Here is a 14,554-nt window from a genome sequence, read left to right on the forward strand (position 1 = left end):
TTAGGGAAGAAGATTGGAATTATTTCTCACGTTGCAACTCAGGGAATTCACTGATAGCAATATGTGATGGTACAAAAATTTCAAACGGGTAGGCAATCATTCGATTCCTAATCAGAATGTGAAAGGGGTTCACAGTAACGAAAATAAATATTGCGTCTGATAGTAGAATAGATCATCCCTTGGATGGCGGCTTGGGAATATCAAAAGATACTTTGGAATCGAAGATGTACAGGAGAGTCAGGTTTCGATTGTGTGGAACTCTGGTTTATGGGCCCATCATGTGGGTTAAGAGTAGGTAGAGCAGTGACATCTCGCACGGTCTTGGTAAGAAGACATGTCAGAGGGTAGCCTGTTAGTTATGTTGGAAATAATGTCGGTACCAAGGGCAGGGGACGAACATGACCATTTTCGTGCTTGTTGAAACAAGGCAGACCAATAGGCAAAGTTCTCGTCCACTGGCGGCTAACGGAATGTTATCCACAATAGTAACAGGGACTTACTAAGAGAGTTGTACATCGAGGTTTTTACCTAACTAGGGAATTACCATTGTTCGGATAAGTTAGGTTAGAAGTAAGGTTAAATATACCAATGGGAAGGACAATGTGATTATCACATCAAATAGACCAACAGAAAGAAAAATGTGTTCACACAAAAGTATTAGAGTATACCTTTCCCAAGGAAAACAAAGCCTTGTATACATGATAGATCACGAGATTCATAATCAAGGCTCAAGGAGAATCATGATATTTACCCATACAATACATGTTTGGATAATTGGTCAAGAACTTTTTAGTAGTGCGCTTCCAGTGTTCCTGTTGACATTTGAAGTACCACATTCGTGCTTCGGGGTCGCATCGACATCGTCAATAGGTAAAGGTCGAACCTTGGGTACACAAAGGATAGTATTAGAGTAAGAACTTATAAAATAAGTCATACAATTTCGTAAGGAGAGAATGTCTAACCTTATGAAGGAATATATTACAATAATAGGTCCTCCAGCCAGATGTGTTAGACAAGACATCACCGTACCCGTTTATTTAAAAACCTAAGTTACAAATATTGGAAAAACGTTCCAACATCATATATACCCGAGATCAAGATCTGATGGGTGTTAGGATACCTCACACTCACTATGTGTGAGAAGAAAAAGGGGGCAACAAATTTGGACGAGATAATGATGAAAGATTCTCGAGATAAGAACTACGGAAGCAAATCTTGAATCATGAGTTAGATTGTAAAACACATGAAAACAATGTCAAGATATTCATGCCCAGATGGGATTCTTACAACGAAATACCACCAAGTTTTGATTTGGGAACCATCATCGAGGATATCCATGTCCTTGTGTAAGCCTGGATTAACTCTTACGAAGGAACTTCTTTTCCTTGATCAAATTAGTAGTGGCTTGGGTGCTAAGAAAGTTATGTGAAGTGAAGATAGCAAATCTTCAAAACATATAACATTTCGCGCAAGCGTGAATGATTTGGGATGATCCCGGACAAAGTGAAACAAAATTTCTCATATTCACGGCGGCAAGGATGCACGTGAACTTTGGGAAAACACTTCTTCTATCGAACGTATTTTTCATGAGCTAGGAATAAAGATAATGCTTTCAAAAGCTTCATCATGAAACATGGAGAAGTTGAGGATGTGGACGATGGGCTCAGCAACAATCCCTCAATATTTTGATAGGGATGAATTTCCAAAATTATAAGAACAAGGAGATATCATTTCTCAGATCAAATGATATAATGATGTATGCTCAAGGAAACATCAGCAATTAAACATTGATCGAAGGGTGCACTCGGAAATACAGACTGATTAGCACGACCAATGCTAAAATGGTGAGTCAACAACTAACACACTAAGAATGAAACTATCTTCCATTAACTTCAAAGCAATGGGGTTGCTACATGTATTGGAATCACACATCAGAGTTCACTTGTCGGTATTTCGGTTAGAAACAACAAAGGGGCCAAGAAATGAATGGTGATGGAGATAAGTATCACTATATGAAGAGTTCTTAAGAGGTAGATCAATTCTCACAACACTCTTGACATAAAAGATGGTAATACTCCAAGGTAGAACATAACATAAGCTAGAAAGCAAGGAACTCAAGGACAACACAAAACATGAACAAGTTTGTGTTGGAGGGAAGGCAATAAGGTTGTTGATGATAACATGAATCATCGAGGGGCAGCGATGGTATTTCTCATCATGAATTCCTTTGGTGTCCTGGAAGAGCTCAGAATGCTCATGATGATCACAACACATTTTTTGAGAAGTTTCATGAAGATGTAATCGTTCAGCGATAACATGAAGCGAAGGAATGCTGAAGTGAAAGGTTGTGGTAAACATAGATAAGATTGCTAGCTCAGAATCCAAATTGCCTTTCAAGACATACAACATGATGTTGAATACTTGATGTAACCTTAACTCACAGTTGGAAATGTATTCCGGGGATGAGGACACCTATAGCATGGTCAAGCTCTAGCATGACGATAATGATGTAGCCTAACAACTTGCAATGACATGATCGAGTACAAACTCATAAGGAAGGATGATTACCAAGAATTTGTTGAATCTTAATGCGTACTCGATTTAGTTATTGGTGTCCTTGAGGGTCCAATAACTCAGAACACGAGGAAACTGGAATTGGCGAAATATCATAGTTGATAAGGAGCTCATAAGAAGTTATATAGCTCCGTGATATTCTGGAGATACTAGGGATAATACTTGGAGGTAGATCAGAATAGAGGTTAGACTAGCTTATCGATTTGTGGAAGACAAGCACTTTAACTTATCTAAAATAAATCAAAGTAGAACAACATGGTCAGAACCACGATTGCAAAGTACAAGATCACAGATACCAGATCAAATTATACCAAGGGAATTTTATTGTTACCAGAAGCTTCCATGATAAGACATACATCGGGGACATGGGCATGAACACAAAGTTCAAGGTCGACTCCCTCTTCATCAATGCATCACCTTCCATTTATTCCTCGCCTTTAATGAAGTTGTAGCTTCAAAAGATTATCTCGCAAAAGACTAGAAGAGTAAGACTCATGAAAACTCTCATGTTCACAGGATTAGGGAAAGCATAGGTTCAACACATCGGGGCATCTTAGGAACATATACCACAAACTTCAAGAGTAATTAACACATGCTTGAACAGCATGGCTGACAAAAGCATAGGATACAACTTATCAAAGGGAGAAGACACAATTTACTAATGGCATCATGTATCAGGGGAACAATATCACAAGAATTTTGAATGTGAAGGATGTTGTCAAATAATAACCAAACAATGGGTCTGGCGGTCCAAACAGGACCTGGTGTGAGTATCAGTACCCAATAAGAAAACGAAGGAATGCAAGGCATCAGATTAGAGATCATCTGAGTAATATCGATAATTAAATACCAAAGGAATTATGATTTCTAGGTTGGTGTATCAGAATCAGATGCTCCTATCAAGTACAAGCAAGATGAATGGACTTAGATGGAAAATCAATCAAGGCAGATTTGCCAAGAAACAGCTCGTGTTTGGAAGACGTGTGAGCCGGGTAGATAATTTAAGTGGGTCAACTAATGATTGCGTGCATTCACACATAGCTTGAATCAATAAGATCGAAGACAATCAGAAAGGATTTGGATGAATGTTTCTAGGCATATGGAATTAACCAAAATGCAAGCAGGTGAGAAAGGTCAAGAGAAATAGGCTACTGCGGATTTCAGAAGATCCAATAGCAATTCGAAGGATTTTGAGAAACCCGTGACAACTGAGGATGAATGAATCCCCAGAAAGATAATTCGGTGTACCTTGTAAAAACAAGAGCAACTGGAAAACAAAGTATGAACGACATTGTATGTAGTCATCCATAGGGGTTGACGGAGGAAGGGAATCGCAAAACCGATGAGCACAAGTTCTCTGGAGAACTTTGGAGAATATCTTCGGAGTCTTATGATGAATCAAGCCATTGACTAGAAGGAGGAGCTCTCCGGGAGGAAGTAGTTACGAGAACCTAGTTAGAGTTAGCAAAATATTTAACCCAAAATAAAAGAGAGATCATAACCTAGAGTATAGAAGAGGAGTAAAAGATCCTAATACCACCCGATTAAGATGTGGGCCCGTAAGCCACACAACAATGTTAGTAAAAGTTTTCCAAGTAATAGACTCAACTTCAGCCAAGGAGATGGTAAGGGGGCTAGCTACAGATAGTGGGCTCTAATACCAATTTTTCACACCCTCGATTTTATCATACACTAATCGTACACGCACATGTACAATCAAGGTCAAGGACTCACTAATCAATATCACAACACAACTCTACACACAAATTCAAACATAAAGGTATACATTACAATCCAGGCCACGAGGGCATGAATACATGAGTCAGCGAAAGCAACAATATCTTAGTACACACAATAAGTAAACAAGTTTTGTCTTAAGAAAGCTAGCACAAAATATACATCAATCGAAAAGGCAAGGCCTCCTGCATGGGTGCCTCCTAACTACTGCTGGTCGTTAGCAGCCTCCACGTAGTAGTAGGGTCCATCGGGGTAGTAGGATTCATCGACGGTGGCATCTGGCTCCTGGGATCCTCCATGTGATCGCGGTAATTGAATAGAAGAACATAGGGGGGAAAAGGTAGCAAAGCGACCGTGAGTACTCATCCAAAGTAATCGCAAGACTTACATTAGGTCTAACCTAGATATGCATTGGTATCAAATGAAAGGGGTAGTATCAGTGGACTAAACTGCAGAATGATAGAATAAGGGGGGAAGCTAGTCCTGTCGAAGACTACGCTTCCGGCAGCCATCCTCTTGCAGCATGAGAGGAGAACAGATTTCATAGTGACAAGTATCAACGTATAGAAATAATCCTAACTCAGAGATCCTGTCCTGGTCTCCCTGAGAAAGAGAGGTCACCGAGTTGTATCTATCATTTATCTCGGTGTATTTTATTAAGTATCCAATTTTAGTTGTAAGAGGTCGGAATACAACTCCAAGTCGTCTGGTTACCGTGGACACAACTATTTGGATAGTTAAATCGTCCCTCCATGGGTGTACCACATTCCCCAACACGCTTGATAATGTTTGGCCTTACACACTTTCCTGGGTCATGATCGACCTCAGGACATCAACACGTCCTAGCTCTACCTAGACTCAACAGAGAGGTGAGCCCGCCAGACTAAATCCTATGCGCACAGGGGTCTTGGTCCCATCACCCTTTGCACTCCTGCACGTTGCGTGGGCAGCCGAGATCAGTCCTGGCACCTCTTAATACAAGATCAATGCTTATGTGGACCACTCAGGCGTGTGCCACTTCAATGCTGAAGTCCAAAGAGCTTCGACTGATATAACGACGCCGATTACCCATAACTTTTCTCGTGTGAAGGTTAGTGTGTATAGGTCAATCGACCAACTCACATCAAATACCCAAACTCACGCGTGTTAATATGAAATAACCGTGGACAACGACCAGGGACCAGGCCCAGCTCTCTCCAAGGCGGTCTCAACCTACCCTGCCAGTCTGTGAATGTCATTTCAGCCCCAAGTCCGTGAATCACTCGTCGGTACTCTACGAGCTGGCCTAACTATAGTCACATCAAGTATCATTTATAGTATATATATATATATAAAGAGAGCATGGATTTTCTATCAACACTAGCTAGGATGGTTGCTATGTGAACCCTTTGTTTGCATCGAGATCCGAACTTTCTTGTAGATAAGGTTTCTATTTCTTGAATTTTGGATGATGTCAATTACCAAAGAGGATTTCTATTTCTTGAACTTTCTTGTAAACAACAATTAACCACCGAATATATAGGAAATGAAAAAGAGGAAAGAGAAGAGACCAGATCCCAACAGATAACGTGGAGCACTGATTGCATTCGCTCCAGCGTAACTTTATATCTTCGCTTTTGTCTATACACACACACACACACACACACACACACACACACACACACACACACACACGTGATCGCCTCCCTTAGAGGAACACGACCCGATAGTATGCATAGCATACGAACAAGAATGTAGGGCCACTGATGGAATACTAGAAAACCTATACTAGCCATTTAGGATAATAGGTAAGGGTATCCACAATAGTAGCAAGGACAGGATATGCAGCAGTATAGGATCAAACCGATAAGCAGTAACAGCTACACTACTCGAACTCAAGCAATAGAGAGAATTGAGTAGGCGATATCAGAATGATCACGGGGGAATGCTCGCCTAGAAGCTCGGTCGAGAAGGAGGGGTTGTCCACTTCATAGTCGTACTGGGCGGTAGTGGCGTTTGTCTCGGTGTCTACCGGAGAGAAGAGGGGGAAGTAACAATAAATAAAAGCAAGAGAATTCCACCCAATGCATGACATGGTAAAATGCAGTGCTAGGGATAAGCTAACGCAGTACTACATGTCACACACGCAACAAGAAAATATGTGACGATATTTCACGGGTCTTTGGCTACTGCCGGACACATGAACCAAACTCCACAATGTCCATGTTCATCATGCTAGGATCATGTGATGGAGGAAAGGACAGCGTATTCGGATTTGTGGGATTTTTGTGAGCAACTTTCATGTATAAAATATTTCCATTCGAGTTACGGGTTATTTTATATTAATTTTTGAAATTTAAACAATATCCTCCAATTTCTTGGTTTATAATTATTTCGAAATATAGGGACTACATACTTGGTGCACATGTTGAAGTGCACACACACGTGCACGAGAGGCTGGCCAGTGGGGCCAGGTCAACGGTCGAGACAAGAGTTAACTAGTCAACTTTGACTAGTCAAAGGGTCCAAGGGGACCCACATGTAATTGTGTGTTCTTTATTTAACTTGTTAGTTCATAGAGGGGACCCCACATGTCATTGCCTATATACTAATTAAGCAGCAGATTAACCCTAAACTAATGTAACCCTTAATCCTAAATTAAACAAGGGTCGGCCCCACTAGCAAAGAGCTAGTTGGCTGGGAGGGGCTGGTGTGCCCACGCGTGCACATGTAGCGCCATGGCCATTGGTCAGCCGTCGGCGGCGACAGACAACGGTGTGCCTGGGGCAAGGGCGTGGAACGACGAGTAGGCATGGGCAAAGGCGGGCGCGGCCACACGATCACGAGGGCACAAGCACTCGTTAGCACGAGCTTGCGCTCGCGCCGGCTCGGCCGGCAGCAACGCATGACGTCCATGGCAAGGGGAGGCAGAGGGAAAGGGTGGAATGGAGGAGGCTCACCACGAGGAGGTGGATGGCGAGCTTAGGACGTCCGGGGATGCGGATCCCGACATCGGGAATGGCACGGGAGGCATCGTGGGTGCTCTCCGGGGTCGATTGATATGTCTCCAACGTATCTCTAATTTTTGATGGTTTCATGCTATTATCTTGTAAAACTTCGGATGTTTTGCATGGCTTTTATATATTTTTTGGGACTAAATTATTAACTCACTTCCAAGTGCCAGTTCCTGTTTTTCCATGTTTTTGACCCCTTTCAGAGGAGATTTTGAAACGGAGTCCAAACAGAAGAAAATCCCCGAAAAGATTTTTTTCTGGAACGGAAGAAGATCGGGGAGCTTGGAAGCCAAGGCAGGGGAGCCATAGGGGCCCCACAAGCCCCAACGCCGCGGCTAGGGGGGAGGCCGCGCCATCCAGGCTTGTGGGCCCCCTGAGCGCCCCTGACCTAGGGGTTGCACCTATAAATTCCCTAAAAATCCCAAAATAATCAGGAGATCATCACAATCACTTTTCCACCGCCACAAGCTTGTGTCTCCGCAAGATCCCATCTGGGGCACGTTCTGGTGCCCTCCCGGAGGGGGGATTCGGACACGGAGGGCTTCTTCATCAACACCATGACCTCTCCGATGATGCGTGAGTAGTTCACCATAGACCTACGGGTCCATAGCTAGTAACTAGATGTCTTCTTCTCTCTCTTGGATCTTTAATACAAAGTTATCCATGATCTTCATGGAGATCTATCCGATGTAATCTTCTTTTGCGGTGTGTTTGTCGAGATCCGATGAATTGTGGATTTATGATTAGATTATCTATGAATCTTCGAGTTGTGGGTTTTCTTTGGCCAACTAGATCTATGATTCTTGCAATGGGAGAAGTGCTTGGTTTTGGGTTCATACCGTGCGGTGACCTCACCCAGTGACAGAAGGGGTAGCAAGGCACGCATCGTGTTGTTGCCATCAAAGGTAAAAAGATGGGGTTTTCATCATTGGTTTGAGATTATCCCTCTACATCATGTCATCTTGCTTAAGGTGTTACTCTGTTCGTCATGAACTCAATACACTAGAGCATGCTAGATAGCGGTAGATGTGTGGAGTAATAGTAGTACATGCAGAAAGTATCGGTCTACTTGTCTCGGACGTGATGCCTATATGTATGATCATTGCCTTAGATATCGTCATGAGTTTGCGCAGTTCTATCAATTGCTCGACTCTAATTTGTTCACCCACCGTGATATTCGCTATTATGAGAGAAGCCTCTACTGAACACTATGGCCCCCAGGGTCTACGCCACACCATATTTTCAGCCTTAAAATTTTTACTTCGTTGCACTTTCCTCCTTCAGATCTCACTTTGCAAACAATCTTGAAGGGATTGACAACCCCTTTGAAGCGTTGGGTGCAAGCTTGTTTGTGTTTGCGCAGGTACTTTGGACTTGACGAGGTCCTCCTTTTGGATCGATACCTTGGTTCTCAAACTAAGGGAAATACTTACTGCTCCTGTGCTGCATCACACGTTCCTCTTCAAGGGAAAAACCGACACAAACCAGAGAAGTAACAAGAAGAATTCCTAAGTGCTAGGGAAGGACTTTTGTTGCCGCAGCAGAAGAATTTCTGGCGCCGTTGCCGGGGAGGAAGATCAAGTCAAGAACTCATCCAGTTAGGTGTCTCAAACTCATCTCTTGCATTTACTTTGTTTGCCAGTTGCCTCTCGTTTTCCTCTCCCCTACTTCACCAATTTGCCTTTTTTGTTTGCCTTTTCATTCGCCATTTTTCTTGCCTGCTCTTTATTTGCTCGTGTGCTTGCTTGCTTGCTGAAGTCAGCATGAACAAAAACACCAAACTTTGTGACTTCTCGAATACTAATAATAATGATTTTATTAGTACTCCGGTTGCTCCCGCCACTAGTGCGGAGTCATACGAAATCAATGCCGCTTTGCTGAATCTTGTTATGAAAGAGCAATTCTTTGGCCTTCCTAGTGAAGATGCCGCCTCCCATCTCAATACCTTCATTGAGCTTTGCGATATGCAAAAGAAAAAAGATGTGGATAATGACGTGATTAAATTGAAGCCTTTTCCTTTCTCGTTGCGAGATCGCACAAAAACTTGGTTTTCTTCTTTGCCCAAAAATAGTATCGATTCTTGGGATAAGTGCAAAGATGCTTATATATCCAAGTATTTTCCGCCGGCTAAGATCATCTCTCTCCGTAATGATATCATGAATTTCAAGCAACTTGATCATGAACATGTTGCACAAGCTTGGGAGAGAATGAAATTAATGATTAGAAATTGTCCTGCTCATGGCTTGAGCCTTTGGATGGTTATTCAAATCTTTTACGCTGGCTTGAATTTCGCTTCTAGAAATATCTTGGAATCCGCCTCAGGTCGAACGTTCATGGAAATCACGTTAGGAGAAGCCACAAAGCTCTTAGACAACATCATGACGAACTACTCTCAGTGGCACACTGAAAGGTCACCTACTAGTAAGAAGGTACATGCTATAGAGGAAATTAACTCATTGAGTGCTAAGATGGGCGAGTTAATGAATTTGGTTGCTAGTAGAAGTGCTCATTTTGATCCTAATGATATGCCTTTGTCTTCTTTGATTGATAGTAGCAACGCTAGCTTGGACGTTAATTTTTTTGGTAGGAATAACTTTGGCAACAACAATGCTTTTAGAGGAAACTATGTTCCTAGGCCTTTTCCTAGTAACTCCTCTAATAACTTTGGCAACTCCTAAAACAATACTCATGGAAATTACAATAGATTACCCTCTGATCTAGAGAGTAATATCAAAGAGTTTATCAACTCTCAAAAGATTTTCAATGCGTCCATAGAGGAAAAACTACTCAAAATTGACGACTTGGCAAAGAGCGTTGATAGAATTTCTTGTGATGTAGATGCTTTGAAAGTTAGATGTGCTCCTCCCAAAGTCAACATGGATGGAACTTTTGAAAGCTATGCGTGTTTCCATGATTGAGAGCCAAGAAAGAACCGCCCAAATTCGTGCTAGACATGAATGGCTTAAAAAGGCGTGTTCTCGTGATGAGAATCACGAAGATCTTAAAGTGCTTGGTGTGACTCCCATTGAATCTTTGTTTTCTTGTGTCAAACCTAATGATTATGGGGCTGGATATGAATCCACCTTGGTTTAAAAGTGCCCCAATGATTCGGAGTCCATCTATCTTGATGCTAAAAGCATTAAAAGTGGAGTAGAAGATGTTAAAACTTTGAGTAGTAATGAAATTACTACCGTGGATTTCAAGGAATTCTATTATTATAGTTTCTCCTTGATTGAATGCATTTCTTTGATGCTATCCATGTTGAACTCTCCACACGCTTATAGCCAAAACAAGGCCTTTACCGATCATATCATCGAATCTATGACAAAATCTCTTGAAGAGAAACTTGAATTGGAAGTCTCTATCCCTAGAAAGCTACATGATGAGTGGGAACCTACCATCAAAATCAAAATCAAAAACTATGAGTGCAATGCTTTGTGTGATTTGGGTGCTAGTGTTTCTGCGATTCCAAAGTCTTTATGTGATGTTCTGGGTTTTAATGAGATTGAAGAGTGTTCTCTTAATTTGCATCTTGCTGATTCTACTGTCAAGAAACCCATGGGAAGGATCAATGATGTTCTTATTGTTGCAAATAGGAACTATGTATCCGTGCATTTCATTGTGCTTGACATTGATTGCAATCCTACTTGCCCTATTATTCTTGGTAGACCTTTCCTAAGGACTATCGGTGCTATCATCGATATGAAGGAAGGGAATATTAGATTTCAATTTCCTTTAAGGAAGGGCATGGAACACTTTCCTAGAAAGAAAATAAGATTGCCTTATGAATCCATGATGAGGGCCACTTATGGTTAGAGCACCTAAGATGACGATACGTGATTCTATCGCTTCTATGCCTAGCTAAGGGCGTTAAACAATAGCGCTTGTTGGGAGGCAACCCAATGAATTTATATTTTTCTTTCTGTTTTGTTGCGTCTACACCATCACAATTCTGTTGTGATTGTGTTTTTTGTGTCTGAGCCAAGCAAAGCCTTTATGACTAGTCTTGGTAATGGTTGTTTGATCCTGCTGGAAAAAGACAGAAACTTTTTGATCACGAGATGATTTTTAATTCTATTTAGAAATAGATTTTGAGTTGATTCTTTTTGCTACTGATTAATATGATTTTTGCCCAGGCCTTCGTAATTTTTCAGATTTGTTGAGGTACCAGAAGTATACTAAGTATACAGATTGCTATAGACTGGTCTGTTTTTGACAGATTCTGTTTTTGTTGAGTTGGTTGCTTGTTTTGATGAAGCTATGGTTAGTATGGGGGGGGGGGGTACTAGCCCTGGAAAAGTGATAATACAGTAGCCCAACACAAATATAGATAGAATTCAAGTTTTCTACAGTACCAAAAGAAGTGGTAGTTTGTTTTCTTGTACTTATGTTAGCACAAGTTTCTGCTTAAGTTTTGTGTTGTGAAGTTTTCAAGTTTTGGGTGATGTTCTCATGGACAAAGAGATAAGGAGTGAAAAGAGCTCAAGCTTGGGGATGCCCAAGGCATCCCAAGCCAAATTCAAGGACACCAAAAAGCCTAAGCTTGGGGATGCCCCGGGAAGGCATCCCCTCTTTCGTCTTCAATCCATCGGAAACATTACTTGGAGCTATATTTTTATTCACCACATGTTATGTGTTTTGCTTGGAGAGTCTTGTATCGTAGGAGTCTTTTCTTTTTATTGTGTCACAATCATCCTTGCTACACACCTTTTTGAGAGAGAGAGAGACATGCACTCATCGTGATTTTGCTAGAATGCTCACCATGCTTCACTTATATCTTTTGAGCTATATACTTTTGCTCTATGTGCTTCACTTATATCTTTTAGAGAACGGCAGTGTGTGATTTGGTAGTTGGCTTATGCTATCAAAGTAGTCCCAAATGTGATAGGTACCCAAATAGGATGCAAAAACCTCCATCTTCATGTGCATTGAGTAGAAAGACAAGTTTCGATTCCTCTCAATTAGTTTTGAGACGTGGATTCGGTAATATTGAGAGTTGTGTTAGTAGGGTGTTGTGAATCTAGAAATACTTGTGTTGAAGATAGTGATTCCCGTAGCATGCATGTATGGTGAACCGCTATGTTAGGAAGTCAGAGCATGATTGATTTATTGATGCTCATCCTTTGTGTTGAGGTCGGGACCGCGCGATGGTTTACACCTACCAACCCTTCCCCTCAGAGTATGCATTTAGCACTTTTTTTCGATTACTAATAAAAACTTTTGCAATAAGTATGTGAGTTCTTCATGACTAATGTGAGCCCATGGTATAGATGCACTTTCACCTTCAACCATTGCTAGCCTCTCTAGTGCCGCGCAATTCTCGCCGGTGCACAAACCCACCAAATTCCTTCCTCAAAACAGCCACCATATCTACCTACGATGGCATTTTCATAGCCATTCCGAGATATATTGCCATGCAACTCCCACCGTTCCATCTCATGACTTGTGCTGTCACTCTCATATTTCCATTGCATGATCATAAGATAGCTTGCGAGATGTTTCAACGTCATACGCCATGCTAGATCATTGCACACCCCGGTACACTTCCGGAGGCATTTCCTATAGAGTCATCATCATTGTGATCTTTGAACTGTGGGTAAATAAAAGTCTGATGATCATCATTATTAGAGCATTGTCCCATGTGAGAAGAAAAGAGGCCAAAGACCCAAAAAAACAAAAAAAAGAGAAAAGAAAAAAAAAGAAAAAAAAGAGGCCTAAGAGCCCAAAAAAGAGAGAAAAAGAGAGAAGGGACAATGCTACTATCTTTTTCCACACTTGTGCTTCAAGATAGCACCATGTTCTTCATGATTGAGAGCCTCTTGCTTTGTCACTACCATATGCTAGTGGGAATCTTCATTATATAACTTGGCTTGTATATTCCAATGATGGGCTTCCTCAAAATTGCCCTAGGTCTTCGTGAGCAAGCAAGTTGGATGCACACCCGCTATTTTTCCTTTTGAGCTTTCACATACTTATAGCTCGAGTGCATCCTTTGTATAGCAATCCCTACTCATTCACATTGATATCTATTAATGGGCATCTCCATAGCCTATTGATACGCCGAGTCAGTGTGACGATCTCCTCCTTTTTGTCTCACAACCACCACCACACTCTATTCCACCTATAGTGCTATATCCATGGCTCGTGCTCATGTATTGCGTGGTAGTTATAAAAAGTTTGAGAAAGTAAGAGTGTGAAAACAATTACTTGGCCAATACCGGGGTTGTGCATGATTTACATTAGTTGTGTGAGGATGATGGAGCATAGCCAGACTATATGATTTCGTAGGGATAACTTTCTTTGGCCTTGTTATTTTGAAAGTTCATGATTACTTTGCTAGTTTGCTTGAAGTATTATTGTTTTCATGTCAATAGCAAACTATTATTTTGAATCTTACGGATCTGAACATTCATGCCACGTGAAAAAAGTTGCAAAGGAAATCTATGCTAGGTAGCATTCCACATAAAAAATTCATTCTTTATCACTTCCCTACTCGAGGACGAGCAGGAGTTAAGCTTGGGGATGCTTGATAAGTCTCCAACGTATCTATAATTTTTTATGGTTTCATGCTATTATCTTGTCAAACTTTGGATGTTTTGCATGCCTTTTATATATTTTTTGGGACTAACTTATTAACTCACTGCCAGTTCCTGTTTTTTCCATGTTTTTGACCCCTTTCGGAGGAAATTTTGAAACGGAGTCCAAACGGAAGAAAATCCCAGAAAATATTTTTTCTAGAACGGAAGAATATCGGGGAGCTTGGGAGCCAAGGCAGGGGAGCCACAGGGGCCCCACAAGCCCCCACCCCGCGGCCAGGGGGAGGCCACGTCATCTAGGCTTGTGGGCCCTCTGAGAGCCCCCTGGCCTAGGGGTTGCGCCTATAAATTCCCCAAAAATCCCAAAAAAATCAGGAGATCATCGCAATCACTTTTCTGCCGCCGCAAGCTTCTATCTCCGCAAGATCCCATTTGGGGCACGTTCTGGTGCCCCGCCGGAGGGGGATTCAGACCCGGAGGGCTTCTTGATCAACACCATGACCTCTCCGATGATGCGTGAGTAGTTCACCATAGACCTACGGGTCCATAGCTAGTAACTAGATGGCTTCTTCTCTCTCTTGGATCTTCAATACAAAGTTCTCCGTGATCTGCATGGAGATCTATCCGATGTAATCTTCTTTTGCGGTGTGTTTGTCGAGATCCAATGAATTGTGGATTTATGATCTGATTATCTATGAATCTTATATGAGTTTC

This window comes from Hordeum vulgare, chromosome 2H (genome assembly GCF_904849725.1).
Source record: "Hordeum vulgare subsp. vulgare chromosome 2H, MorexV3_pseudomolecules_assembly, whole genome shotgun sequence".
Classification (NCBI taxonomy): domain Eukaryota; kingdom Viridiplantae; phylum Streptophyta; class Magnoliopsida; order Poales; family Poaceae; genus Hordeum; species Hordeum vulgare.